Source organism: Neovison vison, chromosome 7 (assembly GCF_020171115.1).
Source record: "Neovison vison isolate M4711 chromosome 7, ASM_NN_V1, whole genome shotgun sequence".
NCBI lineage: Eukaryota > Metazoa > Chordata > Mammalia > Carnivora > Mustelidae > Neogale > Neogale vison.
This window is the reverse complement of record NC_058097.1, coordinates 127,978,305-127,987,610: the sequence shown is the minus strand read 5'-3', so window position 1 is coordinate 127,987,610 and position 9,306 is coordinate 127,978,305.

The window sequence follows — 9,306 nt, the reverse complement described above, 5'->3', positions numbered from 1 at the left end:
TTAGAAATTTGTATTTTCTATATATGACTAATTTTGTAAACCATACAAATATATAATTCTCTATTTTTATTTTTATTATATAACCATTAATTTTTCATCTGGTATTATACCTTTTAACATCTAAAACAAGTGCATCTTAAGGATATATGTGTAAGAGAAGCCACAGTGTTTTCTTATTTAGGAAATGTCTTTATGTATCATGTAAATAATTATGTTGGAATTGATTAATGTCTAAAACTTTCATCAAAAAAAATTGCCATTTACAATAGCATGAAAATACTTTGAGGGTATTGTACTAAGCACAATAAGTCAGATAAAGACAATATACAATACAATATGGTTTTAATCATGTGTGGAATCTAAAAAAAAAAAATTAAAAATGAACAAACAAAATTAAACAAAAACCAACTCATAGATACTGAGAATAGACTAGTGGTTACCAGAAGGAAAGGTGGTTGGGGGAATGGGCAAAATGGGTATAGGGGGTCAACTGTAGGACCAGATAGATGATAACTAGACTTGTTGTGGTGATCACTTTGTAGTGTATATAGATGTGTAGTTATAAAGCTGTATGCCTGAACTATACAGTTAAAAATAAATTTAAAAAAATTAGTATATTTAAAAAATAAAGTAATGCATGAGATTTGAAAAACCTTTCCACAGTTACTAAGAAAAATGAATGTTTTCAATGCACTTTGGGAATATATTATCAGTTTCATTCCTGTTTCCAATTTTTATTCTCTGTGGATAAGATTAGTAAGTCATAAAGTAGTACTAATTGACAGGATGTTCCTGCAATATAACACCATCTGCCTACTAAGACCTGAATGGGAACCTCAAATTTCTAATAACAAATGTCAATAGGAATAATAGTTTGGATTAGCTCAATATCATTATTATATTAAGCCATTTTTTTAGATTTAGATTATTTTAAAAAGTTGAATAGTAGGCAAGATGTTAAGTCACAAATACCAGTGAGATTAGACACAAATTTTACCCATTTTATACACTTTAAAGCTGAAAGTTTTCTCCTTGTGTATCAAACATTTGTAAATGATTTTCTTGATTAAATTATGAGAACAATTTCATTGTGATTGAAATGACAGAGTAAATAATACTGTTTGCCTAAATTTTCTTCAGGCAATTCTCAAGAAACATAATGTCAAAATAAATATTCAGAGAAAAATTCAGCATTTTAAAAAATGAATCCTGTGTCTTTCATTCTTTCTTTTCCTAAAGCTGAGCTTTTGACACTACTCTTGAAAACAACTTACAGTTCTTACTTAGTGCTCTTTTTTTTTTCTATTTCATACAGCCTTTTCTGAAATTCATCTATGCCATTGAATGAAAACAAGAAAGTTAGAGAACCACACAACTGTATAGGTTATGGTTCCAACCTGATTCCAAATTGGATGCTCTACACAGAAAAATGTCAAATGGGTCTACATAAGCCATATGGACACCATTAATCAGGGACCTTTTGTTATTCACTGATTTCCATAGCTTTTCTCACTATCAGTCTCAAATTTATTGCAAGCTGCATCCCTAGGGAATTTTTCTATTCTCTCCCTTCTTTCTTTTTTATAAAAAGATATTTTTAAACTTATGTCTTTTCCTCTGAATTCCACCCCCATTAGCTGCTGTTCACAGCTTGCTGAATGCAAACATTTCTTCTGTAAAGATATTTTATTTTCAGTTCTAAGGTAACAATTCATCCATGTCAGGTCCTTTTTGTATGGGTATGGTACATAGTCCTGTGAATAATTAGAGTACATTTTTCTGAAGAAAAAAAAAGGGTAAAATGACAACTAAATTGATTTTCTATATGTATGCAAGTTTATAGCCTCTTAAAATCTATATTGACATGGCAATGATCTGTTTGAATTAAAACACACACACACACACACACACACACACACACTCTCACAGAGTGTTCAATACCTACCTTGTTCAAGACATTGTGGTGAAGAAAACTAGACACTATGGTTATATAGTATTTATTTTCAACTCACTGACTATTTTTTATATACATTTTACACTCACACCAAAACTGTATAGAAGGATTTATCATGTTATTCTTGTAGATAAGAATATTTGCTCAAGCTTAAGAAGTGTATTCATGATCTTAGAGATACCAATTCTCACATAGGCATTAAAAATTGTAAGGTAATGGTGGTCAGTAACTGCTAGTATGAAAACAAGTATATTTATCACAGAGGATAAATTTAGGGATTGTACAATGAAATATTTTAGATTATTTTGCTAATTGAGAAAAAAACACATTTCATTTAATGCTTTAATTCTCCACAAGAACAAACTTAAAGTATTCATTTGTTATGTTTCCCACATAATCCAATAAAATAAACAAGTGAATGCTTACAAAATAGCAGGTATGTTTAAATTTCTCATCATTCTCTTAATTATGCCAGATATTAGCAATGGCAAACAGCCAGCTAACTTCACTTTGTTATGACATTCAGAGGCATATAAAGACATTTTCTTTTCTTATTTTCTGCCATCTAAAATGATACTCTAATATATTTTGGAAAAGGACTAAATTACTTGCTAAGACTTTGGGTTCCAAATCATATATAGTATCAGGAAGGAATACCTTCCTTTGCCCTGTGGTCTCTCTATATAGACTTAGAATTAAATTGACTTGATGTTGACCATGTCCCCTGTACATAAAGAGAATATATAATAATAGAGGGTGAGACAGGAAATAAAGAAAACATGAATGTGATAATTTGAGATTCCATTATGTATTATGAAGGAAGTAAAGAAAAGTATGATAAAGAATACTTAGAAATGATTAGTTTTCAGCAAGACTAGTTTTGAATATAGTGGCATGGATTAAATGGCTTTTGTAGGCATCTTAATTTTCCCATAATTGTATGTGGATCTTCCAACAGAGGGTTCTTAAAAGCCATCCAGGAAGCGAAAGGAAAAGGAAATAAAAAAGCAGATATGTTTGAAAAAAATGTTAGTTTAGTATTGTTAAAAACCAGAAAAACAATCCAATGCTTTCATTAAAGTTACATCTTAATTGTGTGTGTGTGTGTGTGTGTGTATACATATACATATATATATATATGTGTGTGTGTGTGTATGTATATATCCCTTAAAGATTAATGGATAAACTATCTATAATGTATAAGCTCTCTATAATGCATGAATATGATAAAATACTACTAAGAATAAAAATAAATTCATTCTTGATTCATTCAACACAGATAAATCTTTTTTTAATATTTTTATTTTTTTTAATAAACATATAATGTATTATTAGCCCCAGGGGTACAGGTCTGTGAATCACCAGGTTTACACACTTCACAGCACTCACCATAGCACATACCCTTCCCAGTGTCCATAACCCCACCACCCTCTCCCTCCCCTGCTCCCCCCGGCCACCCTCAGTTTGTTTTATGACATTAAGAGTCTCTTATGGTTTGTCTTCCTCCCAATCCCATCTTGTTTCATTTATTCTTTTCCTACTTCCCAAACCCCCCATGTTGCATCTCCACTTCCTCATATCAGAGTGATAACATGATAGTTGTCTTTCTCCAATTGACTTATTTCACTAAGCATAATACCCTCTAGTTCCATCCATGTCATTGCAAATGGCAAGATTTCACTTCTTTTGATGGCTACATAGTATTCCATGTGTGTGTGTGTGTGTGTTTGTGTATATATATATATATATCCATATATATATATATATATATCTTTATATATATGGATAATTCTTTATCTATTCATCTGTTGATGGACATCTAGTTTCTTTCCATAGTTTGAGATTTAGTTTGCTGCTATAAACATTCGGGTGCACGTGCCCCTTCAGATCACTATGTTTGTATGTTTACGGTAAATACCCAGTAGTACAATTGCTGGGTCATAGACTAGCTCTATTTTCAACTTTTTGAGGAACCTCCATGCTGTTTTCCAGAGTGGTTGCACAAGCTTGCATTCCCACCAACAGTGTAAGAGGGTTCTCCTTTCTCTGCATCCTCACCAGCATCTGTCATTCCCTGACTTGTTAATTTTAGCCATTCTGACTGGTGTGAGGTGGTATTTCATTGTTCTTTGGTTTGTATTTCCCTAATGCCGAGTGAACACAGATAAATCTTATATGCATTTTGTTAAGGACTTCAGAAACCAAATAAATAACAATAGATTGAATAAAAAATGGAGATGAAAAAGGACAAATCATTCTGATAGAATGATTCCAAATAATAAATTTAGATATATTAAGAGAAATAGAAAATCAGTATTAATACACTAGAAAATTCAAAGGCAATATCCACTGATGGTTGCTTAAATTGGTGGGCAGAACTTTAATGAGAAAGAAGATAGTTTTATAATTAATAAATATTTTCCTGAAATGAATACTAATTACTGTTTTTTAAAAAAATTCTTATAAATACTTCTATATTCTTCCTTTCAGTAATTCTTCCTTTCAGCCTTCAGTTCCTTGACTGAAGGCTGGACTTAGTGTCTTTCCTCTAACAAACACAATGTGAAAAGAAAATAATAATTTTACAGACACAAACCTAGCAGAAACTACATTAACCAAGTGATCAATATTAAAATCACCATAATCAATCATGTGGATATCGTGTACTTCCTGAGACAAAGACCACTTGATTTCTGGGATATTTCTCCCCAAAATTTGTAACCCTAATTTAATAATCAGAACACTTTAAAGTTATATGCAGATATATGTACAAGTGTGCCAATATTATGAAAAACAAGTAAAAGTTCTTAGAAAAAAATCGGAGAATTTAGGGCACCTGTGTGACTCAGGTTGCTAAGCTTTTGACTTGTTTTTGGCTCAGGTCGTGTTCTCAGGGTTGTGAGAATGAGCTCTGAGCTGGGCATGGAGCCTGCTTAAAATTCTCTCCCCCTGGCCCTCCTCCCATTTCTCTCTCTCTCTTTCTCTCAAAAAAAAAAAAAAAATCACAGAACAGAGGCTAATAAAGAGATATGATATTTAAATACAATATAGTATCCTAGATTGACTCCTGTAACACAAAAATGACATTAGTGAGAAAACTGGTGAAATATGAATAAAATATGTAACTTAACTAATTCTAACAATGTTAGTTTCCTTTTGAAAAATGATTATTTTCAATTGCAACTTTAGTGGAAGCAAGGTACATGTGAATGTTCTGTGTTTGCAACACTTACATGAATCTAAAATTATATAAAATAAAATATTTTTAAATGTCTATATATGGTTAGCTTTTCCATTGAATTGGCTAGACCAGGTAAAACATTAAATGAAATTGGTGATTACATGACACAAATGACTTAGCTATAATTTTGAGGAACTACTAATTACATTTCAGGAATAATTTTAATTTCTAAATTTTGATATAATGATTTTTCCGAGTAATTTTTTATCAGATTAAAGAAGTCCCTTTATATTCCTAGTTTGTTAAGATTTTTTAAAGTAAATTGTTGCTGAATATTATTAAATAATTCTTTTATATTTATTAAAATAATCACATATTCTACTTAGGTAGTAGAGGAGATAATGAAATGAATTAACCTGGGTCATGATAAACTAATTTTTTACTGAAGGTATAACAAAATTCTGATTTCTTAAATATTATATGTATATTTCTGAGTGACATTGGCCTTTAGCATTTTTCTTGAATTGTAATTGTCTTGTTTGTATAGGACTTGGAATATAGCTCTGCTCATCTATCACAGTGTAACAGCTATGAAAGAGATTGATGTTTTTATTCTTTCCATGATAACTTACCCTGAAGACAGACCCCATAGTTGAAGGATGGGGTATCTTTAATGAAAATGACAGGATGCTTTTCTTTCTTCAGCAAGAATGCTATTTTTATGCACTTAGTATTACTTGGTGTGAACACAGACATCACATGATTTCTTCTAGTTTCTATGTGACTCCTTCTCCCTCTAATCTCAATTTCCATCCTTGAATGTAAAAAAAAAAAAAAAAAAAGATAGGCTTTCTAGTTTATAAAAGTTATTGTTAAAGAAATTTGTACCTAGCTATAGACTTAAGTATTATATTTTGGCTTCAATATCTTCCCTTATGCGGACTAAAATTTAAACAATTTAGTACATAGTCTTCATATATACACATTAACTGTAAACACATATGTATGTATACAAATATAGTTGGAGTCATTTATTTTGAAGGTTGAAATTCAAGAGAATAAATGGTGTAAATTTGCTTTCTCTTCAAATTTTTAAACAGAAATGTCTATTCTGTTAATCCTGAAATTGTTTATGCTTTAGTCACAATTTAACTTGTGCATGGTAGGCAAAATAATGACACCTCAAAGAATTTGTGAATATATTACATTGCATAGCAAAGAGAAATTAATTTACAGATAGAAATATGGTTGCTAAACAGCTGATTTGAAGATAGGGAGGTTGTTCTGGATTACCTAGGTTCACACAAGGTAATCCTTTACAAGTGGCAGAAGGTGGATGCTAAATTGGAAAAAAAAAAAAAATATATATATATATATATATATATATATATACACACACACACAAGAATATTTTACCCAGGTAGGATGCCATTCACAGTAGGAAAAGTGATAAAAAAATATCCAGGACAAACAGAAACTAAAATAATTTGTGATCACCAAATAAGCCCTACAAGAAATATTAAAAGGAACTCTAAGCAATGAGACATCCCCAAAGTAACATAGACCAAAAAGTAACAGAGACAATATACAGAAACTGACTTTACAGGTAATACAATGGCTCTAAATTCATGTTTCATTAGTTACTTTGAATGTAAATGGGTTATATACCTCAATCAAATGACACAGGGTATCAGACTGGATTAAAAAGCAAGATCCATCAATATGCTGTCTGTAACAGACTCGTTTGAGACCCAAGACACCTCCAGATTGAAAGTGAGGGAGTGGAAAACAGTTTATTATGCTAATGGACATCAAAAGAAAGCTGGGGTTGCAATCCCTATATCACACAAATGAGATTTTAAACTAAAGATTGTAATAAGAGATGAAAAAGGGCACTGTATCATAATTAAATAGTCTATCCAACAAGATCTACCAATTACAAATATTTATGCCCCTAAATATGGAAGAAGTCAATTATATAAGTCAGTTCATAACAAAATTAAAGAAACACCTGGATAATAATATAATAATGTTAGAGGAATTTAACACACACACACACACACACACACATACACACTCTTCACTGCAATGGACAGATCATCTAAGCAAAAGATCAAAAAGTAAACAAGGGTTTTAAATGAAAGACTGGGCCAGATGGACCTCACAGATATATTCAGAGCATTCTGTCCCAAGCAACAGAATACACATTTTTCTCAAGTGCACATGGAACATTCTCCAGAACAGATGACATCCTGGATCAGAAATCAAGTCTCAGCTGCTACATAAAGGATCATTCCTTGCATATGTTCAGCCCACAGTGCTTTGAAATTTGAACTCAATCTCAAGAGGAAATTTGGAAAGAACTCAAATACATGGAGGTTAAGAGGCATCCTATTGAAAAATAAATGGGTCAACCAGGAAATTAAAGAATTAAAAAATTCATGGAAACAAATGAAAATAAAAACACAAGTGTTCAAAACCTTTGGGATACAGCAAACATGGTCCTAAGGGAAGTATATAGTAATACAAGGTTTCTCAAGAAAAAAAGAAAGGTCCCAAATACACAATCCAACCTTACACCTAAAGAAACTGGAGAAAGAACAGCAAATAAAGCCTAAGTCCCCCAGGAGAAGAGAAATAATAAAAATTAGAGCAGAAATCAATGGAATAGAAACCAAAAGAACAGTAGAACAGATCAAACTAGAAGCCAGTTCTTTGAAAGAATTAAGATCAATAAACCCCAGACTTATCAAAAAGAAAAATGACCCAAATAAATAAAATCATGAATGAAAGAGGGGAGATCATGACCAATATAGAAGAAATATGTACAATTATAAGAATATATTATGAGCAACTATATGCTAACAAATTAGGCAATCTTGGAAGAAATGGATGCATTCCTGGAAACTTATAAACTACCAAAACAGAAACAAGAAGGAATAGAAAACCTGAATAGACCCCATAACCACCAAGGATATTGAGGCTGTAATCGAAAATCTCTCAACAAAATAGAGCCCAGGTCTGGATCGCTTCCCAATGGAATTCTACCAAATATTTAAAGAAGAATTAATACCTGTACTTCTGAAGCTGCTTTAAAAAATAGAAATGGAAGGAAAACTTTCAAACATTTTCTATGATGCCAGCATTACTTTGATCCCTCAAACAAAGATCCTATCCTAAGATTAAAGGCCAATATCCCTGATGAACATGGATTCAAAAATTCCCATCAAAATACTAGCCAGTAGGATCCAACAGTACATTAAAAGGATTATTCACCACAGCAAAGTGGGATTTATTCCTGTGTTGCAAGGGTGGTTCAATATCACAAATCAATCAATGTGATATATACGTTAATGAAAGAAAGGACAAGAACCATATGATCTTCTCAATAGATTCATAAAAAGTATTTGAGAAAGTGCAACATCCTTTCTTGATTAAAACTCTCCACAGTGTAAGGATAGAGGGAATATACCTCAATATCATAAAAGCCATATATGAAAAGCCCACAGTGAACATCATTCTCAGTAGGGGAAAACTGATAGTTTTTCCACTAAAGCCAGGAACATGATAGGGATGTCCACTCTCACCACTGCTATTCATCATAGTTCTAGAAGTCCTAGCCTTAGCATTTGGACAACAAAAAGAAAGTAATGTCATCCAAATCAGCAAAGAAGTCAAACTCTCACTCTGTAGGTAACATGATACTCTATGTGGAAAGCCCAAAAGATTCAACACTGAAATTGCTAGAACTCATACAGGAATTCAGCAAAGTGGCAGGATAGAAAATCAATGCAAAGAAATCAGTTGCATTGTTACACACTAACAATGAGACAGAAGAATGGAAATTAAGTAGTCAATCCCATTTACAATTGCACACAAAGCCATAGGATGCCTGGTTGGGGGGGGCGACCTAACTAAAGACATGAAGGATCTATATTGTAAAAACTACAAAACACTCATGAAAGAAGTTAAGAAAGACACAAAGAAATGGAAAAAAAAAATTCTATGATCATGGATTGGAAGGACAAATATTGTTAAGACATGTATGTTACCTGGAGCAATTTACACATTGAATGCAATCTCTTTTGAAATACCACCAACTGTTTTCACAGAGCTGGAAGAAAGAATCCTAAAGTTTGTATGGAGCCAGAAAAAACCACAAATAACCAAA